Below are 15,839 nucleotides of genomic sequence, written 5' to 3'. Positions count from 1 at the left end.
GACAGCCAATCTGGAGAGATGGCTTCTTCGGCCGTTCTGTTCTCCAGGACTTTCTGGTGTGATCATTGGTTAGCAGACCCACCACCGGGGTTGGTATTGCTGGGGTATCTATTCTAAGGTAAGGAATCTAACACTAACCTGTTTCTTTCAGATGCACAAGTTACTTACCTTCGGTAACGATATATCTGTAAGAAACAGTAGTTAGTGTTAGATTCCTTACCGCCACACCCATCCTCCCCGTTCTGCGAACCGATATCTAGGGTTAAGGACATCCCTTTGAGGGCCCTAGCTTCATGGCACCAGTGTCAGTTTTTATCATGGCTCTGCGTTTCTGGTGCTGAAAAGCTGTGTATAAGAACTGACGTCAGCGCGCGAGGGCGGTGTCTAAGTACTCCGATGACGTCATCCCGGCGCCAACGACACTGACGACAGATGCGGAGCCGCAGACGACACCTACCGACGCGCAGGGGTACTGCTACGCCAAACTTTCCGGATCCAGTCTGACGTCTGGGGTTATTCTAAGGTAAGGAATCTAACACTAATTACTGTTTCCTACAGATATATCGTTATCGAAGGTAAGTAACTTGTTGTTGTTGTATTGTTGTATATACTTTATTCGATATAAAATATCATAAAAGTTCGAACAAGCTTAGATCATCAATAAAAAATAGAAACCATCATTGCATACAAGTGACAATATAAAAATATACATTAAAAAGTATTTACAATCAAAACCATATAATACATATCTCGTATAAAAACAGTACTGATACAGCATTGGACTCTAGATGGCCTAACTCTTATTATGCCTTAGCAGCTTGGTACGCGTCAACCAGGCGCACCCCAAATATTTGGCTACCCCACAAACCATGGTGAGGGAAAAGGCATCAGTTCTAAGGGTACGTAACGCCACCCTGTAGTCCTCAAAACCCAGGTTTTTACAAATTGGTCTAAGCCATTTCTTCCTTGCAACCCTATAAACTGGGCAAGCAAAGAGGAAATGGGGAATGGATTCAATGGGAGCCTGACATCCAGGGCAGTTAGCAGATGTTAAGCTCTGTGTTTTCCAACCTGCTACCAGGACGTTGAGCGGGAGGGTACCTAACCTGAACTTCAAATACAGCATTCTATCTCGTGGTGATTGTATAAAGTCGAGGTACTGCTCTAATTTGTGATCAAGCTTATGCTCCAAAAACTGTTCAGTAAGGATCCCTTGGTTGGGTTTGCAGGCTTCCTCTCCTTTCACACAGTCCCAGTATGCTTTTTTGATGATTTGCTTTGCAGGTGGCTAGACCATGCCTCCCCATATCCAATTTCTGTAACCAACTGCTCTAATTTACAGATCCATTTGATCTTATTGCCTATGTCTAAATTGATGATCTCATTCAAAGCAGCAGCATAAATGGCCAATTCCGGGGTACTTCTTAAACGAACCCAAAAAAGTAACAGGCGCAATCTTGCAATATCTCTGATGGAACGCTTTCCCAAGTCCTTACGAAGTGGTATCAGTGGGGTAGAAGGCAGAAGAGAAACCAAACCTCTATAACATTTGTTTTCTTATTTCTCCAAGTCACAGATGTTCTCAAACCCCAATAATTCCAACCCGTAAAGTGCTGAAGGTAGTGTTTTCCCATCATAGACAACTACAGCCGGGGCTACTGGTCTACTGATGGAAAGCCGCTGCTCTCTTAGGATTGCCCCTGCCACCCTCTTATGATTAAGAAGCATTTTGGCCAGGTGAGTGTTCCACTTCATCAAATTGTTGACCCGAATACCCAGGTAATCAAAGGACTCTACAATATCTAGTGGCGTGCCATTGAGTGTAATGCTGTTCCTAAATCGTTTGGATGGGGATAGTGTCATCAGTTTTGTTTTACTAGTGTTAATCACTAGACCCCGTGAGTCGCAAAACTGACTGAACCTATCAAGCAGTTTTTGTAGGCCACTTGGACTTTTTGACATCAAGAGAGTGTCGTCGGTGAAAAGGAGGGTAGGAGATTTCTCCACGGCCAGGGTTGGGGCGTCTGTTGGGTCCTCTCTCAAATGGTCTACCACCCCATTGACAAAGAGAAAGAACAAAGTTGGAGCCAGCACACAACCCTGGCGTACCCCCCTATTCACCGCCACACTTTCTGTCAACTGCCCCTGTTTGCCCTACCTGACTCTGGCGTAATTCCCCTCATGGAGGCGCTTAATAAAATCAAGAATCAAAGGTGGGATACCTAAATCAGACAACACCTGCCAAAGCTTGGCACGACGGACCAAGTCAAACGCTGTCTTAAGATCAATAAAGGCCAGGTATAAACTGCCTTTTCCAATGACCACCACTTTCCAGTGAATCATATAAAATCTAAAGACTTGATCCATTGTGCCTACTTTCTGCCTGAAGCCCGCCTGAAAATGCGAAAGCACACTTCCATCATCCATCCACGACCATATCCTCATAAGGAGGACCCTGCCAACCACCTTCGGTATTACGTCCATTAGACTAATCGGCCTGTAGTTGGCAGGATCCTCCCTATTCCCCTTTTTGTATATGGATACCACCTCAGCGCCCTTCCAGGAATCCGGGTCAGGATGGCCTCTCACAATTAAATTCATTAAAAGCAAGATGAAATCAGCCCACAGTTTTAAATCATGTAAAAGAAGATCGCCGGGAATGTCATCAGGGCCCGCCGCCTTTCCTGAAGCTAACCCAGCTATAGCAAAGGAGACGTCATTGATCGTGAAAAGTTCAGATAGTCTAAAACCATCGAATGACTTATTTAATGTGGGACCTTCCAAGGGCAGTAGGAGCTTCTCACTATGAAAAGATGGAGTACTATCAGCGTCACTATACAGGCCAAGAAAATGTGCATGCCATTGCTGTTCAGTGATATGGTTAGGTATCGGGTCAGCACCCTTCCGACTACCTTTATCAATTAGTCCCCAAAACACAGTGGCGTCTTTCAGTTGGGAGGCACATTTATGTTCCTGTCAATGAGCTTCTTCCCAAGATAGCTTGGCTTGCTCAATGGCTTTGGCGTACCCTTTCCTAGCTATTCTGACTAAAGAGGGATTATTACTTTGTAAGGCCACGGATAGGGTACGTCTCTTTTCCCTACATGCAGCTGAGTACCACAAATTAGATGGTCTGGGGATTTTTTTCTGGATACTAGGCTCCATGATGGTAAAAAACGTTCCCAGCTTTTCTATTGTTTCTTGATAGAAATTAGGAAGGGGCGAATTCTGTACTCCCTCAACGGTATCACTGAGCAGTTCAAGCTCTATAGACTTCTGCTCTATGAGCTCTCTTATATTACACAATTTAACTTCCTCATGTGACACCTTGTGCCATTTAAGGCGGCGGTTGCAATTGGAGGGCACTACTTCATTTGTTGACATTCTTGCTACGTTGAGGGACCTATTGACAGCCCAGTTATTACTCAGTTGCGTGCATAAGGGATTATGGGCACTATCCTGGGTCGATTTAACTTCCATATCCAATAAATCATTCCAGAGCCGTGTATCTAGCATAATGTAGTCGATCCGTGATGGGCAACTGGACCTAATATATGTATTAGCTCCGCTCGGATCGGAACATGTCCTGCCATTTACAGCTCTTACATTATACTCCAATGTTAGGGCATTCATTTGTATGGCCCTTTGTGACCACTTCTTAATTGGGGCTAAACTAAGAGGGGGAATTGCTAATTTGATGTCCAGTTCCCCAGTGCCCAGTAAATTCTCCTCACACGTAAGTACAATTAAAATCCCCGGCCACAATGGTGGCGGAAGTGGGAGGAATGCCGGACAACTCAATCTCTAATGCTGCTATGGTTGCAGAAGATTGGGCCCCGGCGGACCCTCTAGCATATACATTAAATATCTCTAAGTTGAGACCATTTGTAGGGCCTTTCACCGTCAGGTGTAGGATATCGTTTGAGGGGGTTGTGTGCATGGTGGTTGACCAGTTTAAAGAGATGTTTAACCAAATATGGAGACCCCCTGATGGACGGCCTTTCCCTGAGCTTGTAGCTGGAATAAATTAAGTAGCAAACCAACGTTTATAAAGGGAGACCATACTCCATGTCTCCTGAAACAAACAGATATCTTGGCTATCGATAAAATCATTCCACTCTGGAAGCAACAGTTTTTTTTAAGTCCTGCTATATTCCAAGAGAGAAAGCGGATTACCCCTGAACTACTTCCCGCAGACCAAGCACCTGTATCATTTTCACATCTATTAGAATCAGCATTTGGACTCCCCCCACTCCCCTCATCCTATCCCCCTGCTGCTAGGACAGGAGTAAGTAACTTGTGCAAATGGGTCGTTAATTGTTTTGAGGAAATAAAGAGTCAGACAACATTGACTAAAATGATATCATCGCAATCGAGTTAAAATATACCTTGATCTTTGTTTTTTGTAAAAGCCACAAAAGAAAACTAAGTGAAGGTTAGACTGCTCAGAGCTACCGTTACGTGGGCAAGTTGTTAATTCGCGAAAGCAATACCTCTTCGATGGAAAACCTATCAGTGAAATTAAATTCAGACGAAGCCTTATCAAGATAAATCTGTGTTGTAGGTTCCCCACTCTCTCTAAATATGAATAATGCCCCTTCATAAGGGGGGTAGGGGTAATTTGATATAACAATAAAGAAGCTTTTACATAGTGTTTTCCCCTTCTCTCATAATCAACCTTGGATAGAAATAGTCTTTACTCACGTTTTAGAAAATTTCTGGCAAATACTGGGGTTAATGAATAACTCATCTAGGCCTAATGATGTCAATATGGTCTTTACGTACTGTAGCCATTATATTTTATGTGCATTATCCAATAATAAACAATATTTATTATTGTTTGAGGTAAGTTAACAGTGTTCCTTCGCCAAATGTAATACCAGAAGAAGGGTGCGAGCTTAATAGTGTCAGTCAGATATGGTAAACCACGTTCTACATGGCAGATGTAATTGGAACTGGAGCCAGGCAGGGACACAATCTGAGAGACATCTCAAACTGTGATTACAGGCCTGCTATTGCAGCCAGTGTGAGTTGGTGCGGACACCACTTACGACAGATAAAAGTTTCCTTATATCTGAGGTCACTTCACTTAAAACCTATAAGTAACCCCTAAGACAGGGATTTCAATCCTGAAGGCAGGGTGCTTGTTATAAGTGTGAGAGTGCCCTGCATGAGCAGGGCACCACCTACAATCCCCGGAGTAGATTCTCCAGGCTTTGTAAGTGCGGTCAGCCATTTTGATACATAGAGTGCCCATGCGTCATTAAGCGATGGATAACTATATATTGGCTGTGCCGAACCTGGGCATGTTTGTGATCAAACATGTTGGAATCATACCCCAAGACTGTTACCAATTTGGAAGGTATGATTCCATGCACAGAGGGGTTCCTCCATGAAGGTACCAGTGCTCCCTGTGACAGCCTTCCAGGGTCTGCCAGCAAGCTAGTGGTGCTGCTGACCCCAGGCACAATTCTGCTTTCCTGCTGCTGAGCTGAGCTCGAGCAGGGGAAAGGAGAACAATAGGTTTCCTGTCACAGGGAGGTGTGACATCCTCCCAAACAGAACGTAATGTATTGGGCAGGGGGTAGGGGCACTTGCCGGCCCACCAGACTGCTTTGAAGAGCACATTTCCTGCCCTCCTTGCATACTCTAGTTTGAGCCAGTTCAGGGAGCTGTTGGGTCCCGCTCTGGCGCAAAACATGAGAGTATTCTCCCCTCTGTTCATCCCCTCCTCTGGGATATACCCTTGAATCAGCGCAACCCTTTCCCTAGGGTACTTAAGGGCTTACCTGTGGGTGCCTCTTTGTCATGGGATAAGATTCAAACCTGAACCCACTGCAACTTCGACCGTCTGGGCACTTTGGACTTCGTTGGACTTTGCCTAGGACATGAGACTGCACCAAAGAAAACTCTTGATGCTCCTTGTGTCGCTGTTCTGCAAGTCTTCTTTGTCATCTGTGCTTGTGCTTCTTGCAGATTCTTCTCCAGGCCTGTGGACATCAAAGACACCCAAAGTAATTTCACTTGGAAGGAAGGAGTCACTGCCCTGCATCTGCAGGCACCACAACGAAGCTGACTCTGAAGGTCTCAGCAACATAGGTTGTGGATCTGCAACTCCCTTGAGGCCTGACCTGTCCTCTCAGCGAGTTTGAGACCAGTATCCCTAGTTAGAACCGCTGGAACAGAACCCCAGTGTACTGCGTCGACTTGCCCGCCCAAGGATTGTTAACTCTGTTCTCCAGAGATCTTCTGGCTACAAGAAACTCCAACCTCCACAGTGAAGAAGATGCGCTGAGGACGACGATCTTGGCTGGAAGAGATGCTGGAGACTGGAGTTTCTTGTACCCCAAAGATCTCCAGAATGCAGAACCAACAAGCCTTGGCAATGGCAAGTCGACGCGGTGCACAGGGGTTTGGTCCCAGCTGTTCCGACAAGGGATACTGGCCTCAAAATTGCAGGGAGGACAGATCAGGCCTCTATTGAGTTGCAGAGCCTCCACCTGTATTGCTGAGCCTTTCGATCTCTGTGGTACATTAGGAGCAGGGGACCGGTCAGCTTCGTTGCGGTGCCTGCAGATGCAGGGGAGTGACTCCTTCACTCCAAGGGAGATTACTTATGGTGTCCTTGATTACCACAGGTCTTGAAGATCCTAGAAGAAGCACAGACACAGACAAGCAGAATAACGAGACCAGGAGCAGCAGGAGGATATTTGGTAAAACACAGAAAGAATAGGAGATGCACCCTTCTGACAGCTCCAACCCTCTGGTTCTGAAGACGGGTTGAAGTACTCTTTTCAGTGCCCACCACCTGGAAGATGGTGGGACTTATCCAATCAGGGCTAGGTCCAGGTCCTCCTCCCACAGGAGGTAAGCACGATAGAGGGTGGAGACATTCCAGGTAAGGGGCCCATTGGCCACAACCTGTCACTCCCTTTTAACACTCCTAAATCTAGTGTTTAGTTGGCATCTCCAGACTCTGAACTTCAGTTCCTGATGACCTAAGAAGAGCCGGACACTACAGAGTCGCACCAGCAGAGAAGACTGCAGATACCAGCTGACTTGGCCCCAGCCATTCAGGTCTGTCTGCAGCCCTCGACGATCGTGCACCAAAAGATGACCCATCTTAGGACGTTCCTTCTCGTATAACGTTTCCAAACTCTGGAACTCACTCCCTCTGCAGCTAAGGAACAACCCCAACCTGACCACCTTTCGTAAACAGCTAAAAACCTTGCTGTTTAATGCCTAGCAATATACCTCAAGAGGGCCCCATCTGTTTTCAGCGCCTGGACGCCTCAGGGCAACTGTAGCGCTCTATAAGTCACATTTTCATTTCATTTCATTTCATTACAGCCCAATGACCACTAAAGCCTTGTGAGGACTGCCTGTGTTCAGCAAAGGTCAATACTGCTGAGAACAGCAGACCTGTTCACCCAAACAACCATCTTCAAAGTAAAGACTCTGAGACATGAAGAACCGCAAAGCCTGCCCCCTGTACCACCTCTGCACCTGACACCACAACACCTCTGGCCCTAGTCCAAGTGGCCCACCAGTTCCATTAAGGTTCCTCAGTGCTCCAGAGCCCCAGTCTACCATGAGCTGCCCTCTCCTGGACTCCTTGACGTTGCCTGCAGCCTTTGCATGGAGACCCCCAACCTCGACCTGCTTCGGTAAGATGTTTCGATACCAAAAGACACCCCTGCACCCATTCGTCCTGGATCATGGTGAAGAGGTTACAAGGTGTTTCTATGTCCCAGAGCATCACAACTTACCTCTGTAGCTGTTGGTTTCCTGTGACCTCCTGTAGTGTAGTTCCTATATTCCCAATAGGCTGTGCGCATTGGAATAACACAAACAGCAGTTTAGACGTAGGACTGAGGTCATCTAGGTCTCTACTGACTATGTTAGACTTAATTAGGTTTGCCAGCTAGCTCAGAGGTCACTAGAAACTTTCTCGAATGTTCAGGAAGGAGTTAACTTTCCCAATTAGACAAGAAGGGATTAGTTTCTGACAACTGAATAAACATGACCACTTTGCTCCCTTTAGAATAAAGAGTATATCTCTAGAGTCATGTGAAAACAATAGACAGTTATTTCACTCAGTCAATCGTGCATGCTTAATTTCACCAGAGTGCAGAGAAATAGAGAGACGGGCGTTTTCAATAAAAGTTGTTATTTATTGAGCAGTCCTCTTTCTCATGCAAGAGAAGTGAGTTGCCACAATTGCAATACTTATCATGAAGTAAAGTGCGTACAGTAAAAGTAGTATTATAAAATAATACTGTAAAAGCATTGATATGGTTTCTGAGCCATATGATACTTTAAAACTGATAAAATATATACATACATAAAATCATTGACTAAACTTACTCAACTGGTGCTTCTAAGATACGCCTACCCCGGTGTACCTGACCTAAGCCTAATACGTGGGAAGGAGTAAGTAAGTTGCAGTTTAAGTTAAGTTGGTTTTTGCCAAGAATCTGAATCAAGAATTCTCTTAAGGTTTTAATCAGCTCCGTCCCTTGGTTCTAGAATGAAGGAGGTCTTGTATCTCTCTCTCAGGACTCGATCTCCCAGCAACCCGCAAGGGTGACTGAAAACACCAGAGCTGGATTTCTCGGCAAGAGAAAAGACACCGTCTCTCTCAGTGCGTCAAATGGGAGGGTCGGCTTCCTTCGGCACTCGCATCAGGTGGGTGTCGGGCAAGTAGATAGCCGCTCTGCTCCAAACCACCGTGTGTTTGCTTAAGGCAACGTTGGTATATTTATACCTGGAAGGTGCCGGGTTTGACGTAAGGTTGGACATAAGACGTCACTAAGAACTTACAGTTCTTTCTGGACTCCAGGAGTTCTTGTGCAAATCAAAACAAAAGCAGAGGGAATTCCTGGGCTGCTGGAGGCTTGGTTTGTTTAAAGAACGCGTTGTACTTTCTAGGAGTCTATGGGAGTAGCCTTGCCCTATTTGGACTGCAATGGCTATGACTAAATATGGACATGATTCTTATGCCTTTATAAGGATATGTATTGTTATAACCACATAAGGGCATGAATCGGGAATATTTAATTAGGGTCCTAGATATATTCACAACACCCACTCCACGTATAATGTCCATCATTACTAAATACTAAGCAATACTAAACATATAACGATGCATGTGTGTTTTCCAACCCACTCGAAAATACATAAATTGCATTTGAAATGGTATATACACGAAAATGAGTATTTATACTGTACGTTTTTCAAGCAGTGGTATCATTCAGAAAATGCATATAAATATTGGATGAATGAATTGCGAAAATTGCATTTATGAAATGCCTCTTAATACAGAAAAGAAGGTCGAGACCATTTCATCACATATTTACAAAATACTGTACATGTGCTAGAGGCTGAGGTAAAATATTGTCTCTAGTGTCTCCAAAAATAGAAGTTCTGTTCTCTAAGAATAGTTCTACTTTAAGCAGAGTACCATGTGCCAAAAAAAAGTAAATATTTTGGAAGTGGAAAAAATAATTTCGCTTTCAGGGGAAAAAATAGTTCCAATTGTTTTCAGTAGTGTTGTTTATCAAAAACTGAATGCCGAATTCAGAGTTCAGGGAACGCTGTGTGCTCGTTGTTTTAAAAGTTATTCTCGTTGTTAGAAGAGAACATCATATCAGACAGGGTTGCGAAAAATTGGTCTACAACAGTAGATGTGTTCGACCAAGTTCGAAAAACCTGCACTAGTGCATATGTGAGAATCATTGCCATCATCGATGTTGGGATCAGCAATGCTCACAGAAGGTTGTACCTGTGTGGTGCTGCTTTCATCTCGTACTTCACCGCCACCTAATCGTAATGGTGAAGTCTCAACAAATGCCGTCATCTGAATAGGTAGCCGCTGGGGACAACACGATGCATGAGCCGTTACCGAACCAAGCAAAGTATCGATATCCTTAGGTACTGCTGATGGTAGTGTAAGACAGATGTCCAGCACGCATTCTTCTCCGCATAGCAGACATCGAAGCACAGGTAAGATGCAATCTTGCCAGATTGGTCTGAATGAAAGAAACCAGGTTGCACTCAGATCTCTTATCCGGGCAAAGCCGAGAACTCTAGTGATTCGGTCTCGGTAGCGTATTGCTAGGATCGTTTCTTCCATTGTAGCTGGAGTTTTGTCTGTGGCTTGGCTTGCCATATCGGAGCAGAAGGATCAAACATAAAATTCCTGCTACGAGTCCCAAAAGAAGAGGCAGGCCGCCGAATAGAGAATGACAAAATTCGGGAAAATGTCCAGAACTGTTTCAAAGGGTGCTAACAGTCCAGAAAAAAATGTCTTAAATACATGTGCGATGCCACTGGTATCAGACATGTTTAAGATTTGACCTAACATTTCTACGAAATGCACGGGCCAATTTGTCGATAATAGGGAATGTATCTCTGCCGCTGTCCTTGCAACTTGCAGATCATACGTCTCTTTGGACGAGGTTAAAGGCACAGTTGTCTGTAAAAGAATAGACTTCATTCTGCTTAAAGTATCAATTCGAATAGAGGAGATATTCAAAGAAGGCCATATTGCCGCCTCCATGCCTGGATTGCTGTTTGGATACAATACTTGAATACAGGAAATGACCCTGGAAGTAACGGTTACGAGGTAGGCTTTTCCTGGCACCATGCCACAACAGCTGTGGTCACTTATTAGAATATAGCTGCCGTTGGAAAGCTGTCTGAAAAAAGGCTCTATCTGTGTTGCAGGAGCGTCGTGCAGGTGACATGAAAGGTTATTTGATGAACCTTTGCAGGCTCCATGCAAGTTAATACCTTGACACAGAAGTGTACCGCTTAGTGATTTTTTACAATTGTTACCACTAAGAAATACCTCTTTTTTCCCTTCACTATAACATTTATGTGTGTAAGGTAAATTCCAGGTCGATTTGATGTATCCTTTACCCAACCTTTCATACAGGCCTGCTGGTATATACTTTTGGCAATACTGAAACTGAAAAGTTGTTATCGGAATTGTAATTATTCCATGTATTATCCATTCAATGACAGGTCTCTCTGACATTGTCAATGGTAATCTCTCAAGTTTTTCAATGCTCAGAATCGTATAGTCTGCTCCTTTTTGTGCCAAACTGATTTGTTTATCAGTAAGTTTAAAGATAGAAAATAATGACGTTATGTTGATTAGACGCCATGGCACGTAGCCTGAACGCAGGTTTTGCAACGTCCAGCCAAGTTGTACAATAGAACGCAATTGGGACTGACCATGTTGTAACATTAGCAAGTCCTGCTCTATTATATCAATAGCAGATGATACAATGCTGTCCAGTGAATAAATTCTGGAGGACAGAGTCGTTAACCCATTGTCCACTACAGAAAGTGATTTTTCCAAATTTATACGATCAATTTCTCGTATTTTTGCAGCAGTTTCAATTTGCATTACTTTCCAAGCCTTGTTGTAAGCAGCGTATATACCGGCGTATATGAAACATTTTTGACGCTGTTTGCGAGGTCCCAGTATGACATCTCGCAAATCAGCACCGTCTTTAAGTAAAGTCAAGTGTTGCTTAATTTCAGCCAGTGTGGATTTCTGTAGCCATTCAAGGCATAGTTTCCCTACACTGTATGTTGTAACTATCCCTGGATGTTGCCCCTCGGAATATCTTGGGTCTGGCCTGTTCTGCTTTAACCCCTGTATTTTGTTCAGGAATCTATCTTGATAGTGATTTGTGTCTGTAGGCCAGATCAACCATTTTTTCAAATCAGGATTTGTTCTGTTTTGGTGTAAAATATGGGATACGTCTATCTCCACATCTGTAGTGCTAATACTATCAGGTATGGGCTTCGGAATAGACGGTTTGTTTAAGTCTTTTATCTTGGCTAAACCAAGACAGGTTGTTTGTTGAATGGTGTCATTCAGGAATATTATCTGTCTGGGATCATGCAGGCTCTAAATAATGCTTCTAAACCTTGTACCGGCCAGTCTTTTGTACCCCAGATGGTTTTTGTTTCAATGTTGTTTTTCCAAAATTCAAAACCAAATGTAGACATTTTATCATAACATTTTTTAGAATAAATCAATTTAGTATTTGTCAACATTGTTTTCATTCCTGTCTTATTTAACATTTTAAAATAAAACTTTTATGCATCACTTGTGTTAAACCCTGAGAAATATCAGAATTTATCATAAAATGTTTTCGAGCTGCCTTTTGGCGGTGTTGGACAATGTTCCCATTGGTTATAAGTAAAAACATTTCTAGGTTGAGCAGATTTATGCAAATAGTGATGACCATAATAATTATAACAGTACATTTCTTCATAGTTTGATGAACCCTGCAAATAATCATGTTCTGTGTATTTGGCTGACATTACTAAATCTGACATCATATTATTAATATTTTCAAAGTCCCAATCATCAGAGAAAGAACTTGGTGTCACAAAGTCACTTAAGGAAACCTTGAACTGGTGTGGATATTTCAAGAGCTCAATCTGGCCATACATTTCATAATCCGTTTTGTCCCATGCTACCCCACCGGGTATTGGATTGGCTGTGGTGATGTTCACTGATGACAGTTCTATTTTCTCAATATGAGAGGATCTGTGAGGCTTTAGGACCAAGTTGATGTTCTGACTTGCTGTGTCCATTGTACTATATTTTCCATCAATAAATCTACCCAAACATAAAACCATGATGAGCCAAAGCAGGAGGAAAAGTACACCCAACACAATCCAAAATTCAATCCATGGTGAAATCAGATATTTTTCTTTGAGTTGATGAAAGAGTTCAGTTACTTTTTCTTTGAAAGTTTTTGTTGCTGGCGTTTCTTTATGTTCACTTGCATCATCAGAAAAGTCATCGTAATTGATGAAGTAGCCAGATGCAGTTCTGTCAATTGTTGGAATTGCTTCCGTATTTTCTTTAGTCTTTGAATCTTCTTTCGTCACATTAGTATAGTCCGATGCTACATCATTGTAGACAGGTGTTTCTTGACGAACTGTTGCAATTTGGGTTTCAAGAGGCACAAGTTCCATGGCTTTGTTGCATAGTCCTTTTTTGTTTACTGTAGGTTTATCAAAAGTGATTAGTCTCTCTTTTTGAACCTCTTGGATTGTAGCAAGGTTTGGTCTTCTGCTACTTCTTGGGAGTCCACTGGGCCTACTACTTATTATTGGCCACATGATTGTGGTTTTACCAGGTCGATGGATACAACTCTGTTCTCCTTTTTACCAGCAAGGGGCGGTAGTACTACTGATCTTGTTCCGCTGACAGCTAAGACAGATACTGCTTTTCTGTAAGAAGGCCCAAATTCCTTCTTCACCGCGATCTTCTCTCTGACCAGATCCCCAATCTTTGGAATCCAGACAGGTCTTGCTGGGACAGGTGGTTTTTCTTCAGTGGCTGTTGGCTTTAACTTTATGTTACTTAGACTTCTTCTTGTTTCATTTAAGTCCTGTAAAACAGCCAAACGATCTTTGATATCAAAGGCTATTTCTTTTATCACTGAAGTCTGACAATCTAAGTCCTGGATTTTCATTCTCGTACCGAACAATAGTTCTTTCTGACAACCGCATAAACATGACAACTTTGCTCCCTCAGAATAAAGAGTATATCTCTAGAGTTGTGTGAAAACAATAGACAGCTATTTCACTCAGTCAATCGTGCATGCTTAATTTCACCAGAGTGCAGAGAAATAGAGAGACGGGCGTTTTCAATAAAAGTTGTTATTTATTGAGCAGTCCTCTTTCTCATGCAAGAGAAGTGAGTTGCCACAATTGCAATACTTATCATGAAGTAAAGTGCGTACAGTAAAAGTAGTATTATGAAATAATACTGTAAAAGCATTGATATGGTTTCTGAGCCATATGATACTTTAAAACGGCTAAAATATATACATAGATAAAATCATTGACTAAACGTACTCAACTGGTGCTTCTAAGATACGCCTACCCCGGTGTACCTGACCTAAGCCTAATACGTGGGAAGGAGTAAGTAAGTTGCAGTTTAAGTTAAGTTGGTTTTTGCCAAGAATCTGAATCAAGAATTCTCTTAAGGTTTTAATCAGCTCCGTACCTTGGTTCTAGAATGAAGGAGGTCTTGTATCTCTCTCTCAGGACTCGATCTCCCAGCAACCCGCAAGGGTGACTGAAAACACCGGAGCTGGATTTCTCTGCAAGAGAAAAGACAGCGTCTCTCTCAGTGCGTCTAATGGGAGGGTCGGCTTCCTTCGGCACTCGCATCAGCTGGGCGTCGGGCAAGTAGATAGCCGCTCTGCTCCAAACCACCGTTTGTTTGCTTAAGGCAACGTTGGTATATTTATACCTGGAAGGTGCCGGGTTTGACGTAAGGTTGGACATAAGACGTCACTAAGAACTTACAGTTCTTTCTGGACTCCAGGAGTTCTTTTGCAAATCAAAACAAAAGCAGGGGGAATTCCCGGGCTGCTGGAGGCTTGTTTTTTTTTAAAGAACGCGTTGTACTTTCTAGAAGTCTATGGGAGTAGCCTTGCCGTATTTGGACTGCAATGGCTATGACTAAATATGGACATGATTCTTATGCCTTTATAAGGATATGTTTTGTTATAACCACATAAGGGCATGAATCGGGAATCTTTAATTAGGGTCCTAGATACATTCACAACACTCCTGGTCTTAGCCTGCATCCTGCAACCTGTTTTCAATTCTGGATATCTCAATTTCTTTGCATTGGGCCCTCAGCGCTATGTTGGCACTGTGCACCCGGCTGCCCCTGTGCCACTGGTGGTGTATTGTTGGTGCTGCCTTGGGCCCCATCCAGTGCTTGCTTCAACCCCTGAAGACTGGACTCCCAAGACGCTGCTACTTACCTATAAACAGCAACTGACTGATAGCCCCAAATCATTGATAGCCCCAAATCTCCATTTATGTAAATTGGGTGCTAGATCTCAGTCTGTCTTGCACCCTGCAACCAGCCGCCCCTGTGCTGCTGCACTGCTGGTGCTGAACTGAACCTTGCCCAATACTGCCCTCAACTTCCAAAGGTTGTTCTTATAAGTCAATGGTATCCCTTTGTATGCTGAATGTTTTCTTCCTCCCATAGGCTAACATTGCCAAGTCTGAAAATTGCACTGCGTCAACTTTTTAAAATGAAAAGTATTGTTATTGAAAACCATATATACCTATGACTAGGTTCTGTGTGTCTAAAAAATAAATATAACCAAGTATAATTTTTTATAAATTGGTCTCAGATTTATTCATTGAGTGTGTGTCTCATGATTTGTCACTGTGTGTACACAACAAATACTATCCTCTGATGAGCCTAACTGCTTGCCCACACTAACACAAAAGAGAGCATTGGTATTATCTACTTTAGCCTCTGTAAAGCCTCTAAGGATCTATTGGACTCTATGCACACTATACCTCCTTTTGGTATAATATATAGAGATCCAGCTTCCTACAGTCCTTGTCTCTAGGCAAATAATTATTGCTGTGGAGAAGATCTGAGTACAGTTAAACCTTATGCAGCAACCACACACAATGAGATGAAGATTGTCCACTTCACTATAACACAAGAAAGTAATTATTGTCTATAATTACCACAGTTCATTCTGTAGCGAAAGAAGTCAGTGTAAATTCTAATTTTCTTTGACATCTGACCATGGATAAATGTGAGTGGGCCAAGGACTGTATTAGGTGTATTGCTGCCCAACTTTTAGGAGTGGAAAATGTATTTGTGAAATCACTTGCTTTCTCTAAATAGATTAGCAAAATTCATTGTTTTCATAGGTTCAACCTATTTGAATTTTACAGTATTGCCTCAATCACATTCATTTATTGCATCATAAAGCTTTGGAGAAGGCAAGGGCCAGCTTAAATAGCTCCCCAAT

At 43.0% G+C, this 15,839-nt stretch overlaps 1 protein-coding gene across 4 annotated transcripts in view; it reads left to right on the top strand.

Moving 5' to 3' along the window:
* Nucleotides 1–15,839, top strand: part of DNAH17 (dynein axonemal heavy chain 17) — a 12,633,448-nt gene that overhangs the window by 4,282,115 nt on the left and 8,335,494 nt on the right. The window lies entirely within an intron of this gene.

The sequence above is a fragment of the Lissotriton helveticus genome, chromosome 7 (assembly GCF_964261635.1).
Source record: "Lissotriton helveticus chromosome 7, aLisHel1.1, whole genome shotgun sequence".
NCBI lineage: Eukaryota > Metazoa > Chordata > Amphibia > Caudata > Salamandridae > Lissotriton > Lissotriton helveticus.
The sequence above is the reverse complement of the archived record's forward strand: the minus strand, read 5'-3'. Positions and strand labels throughout refer to the sequence as shown.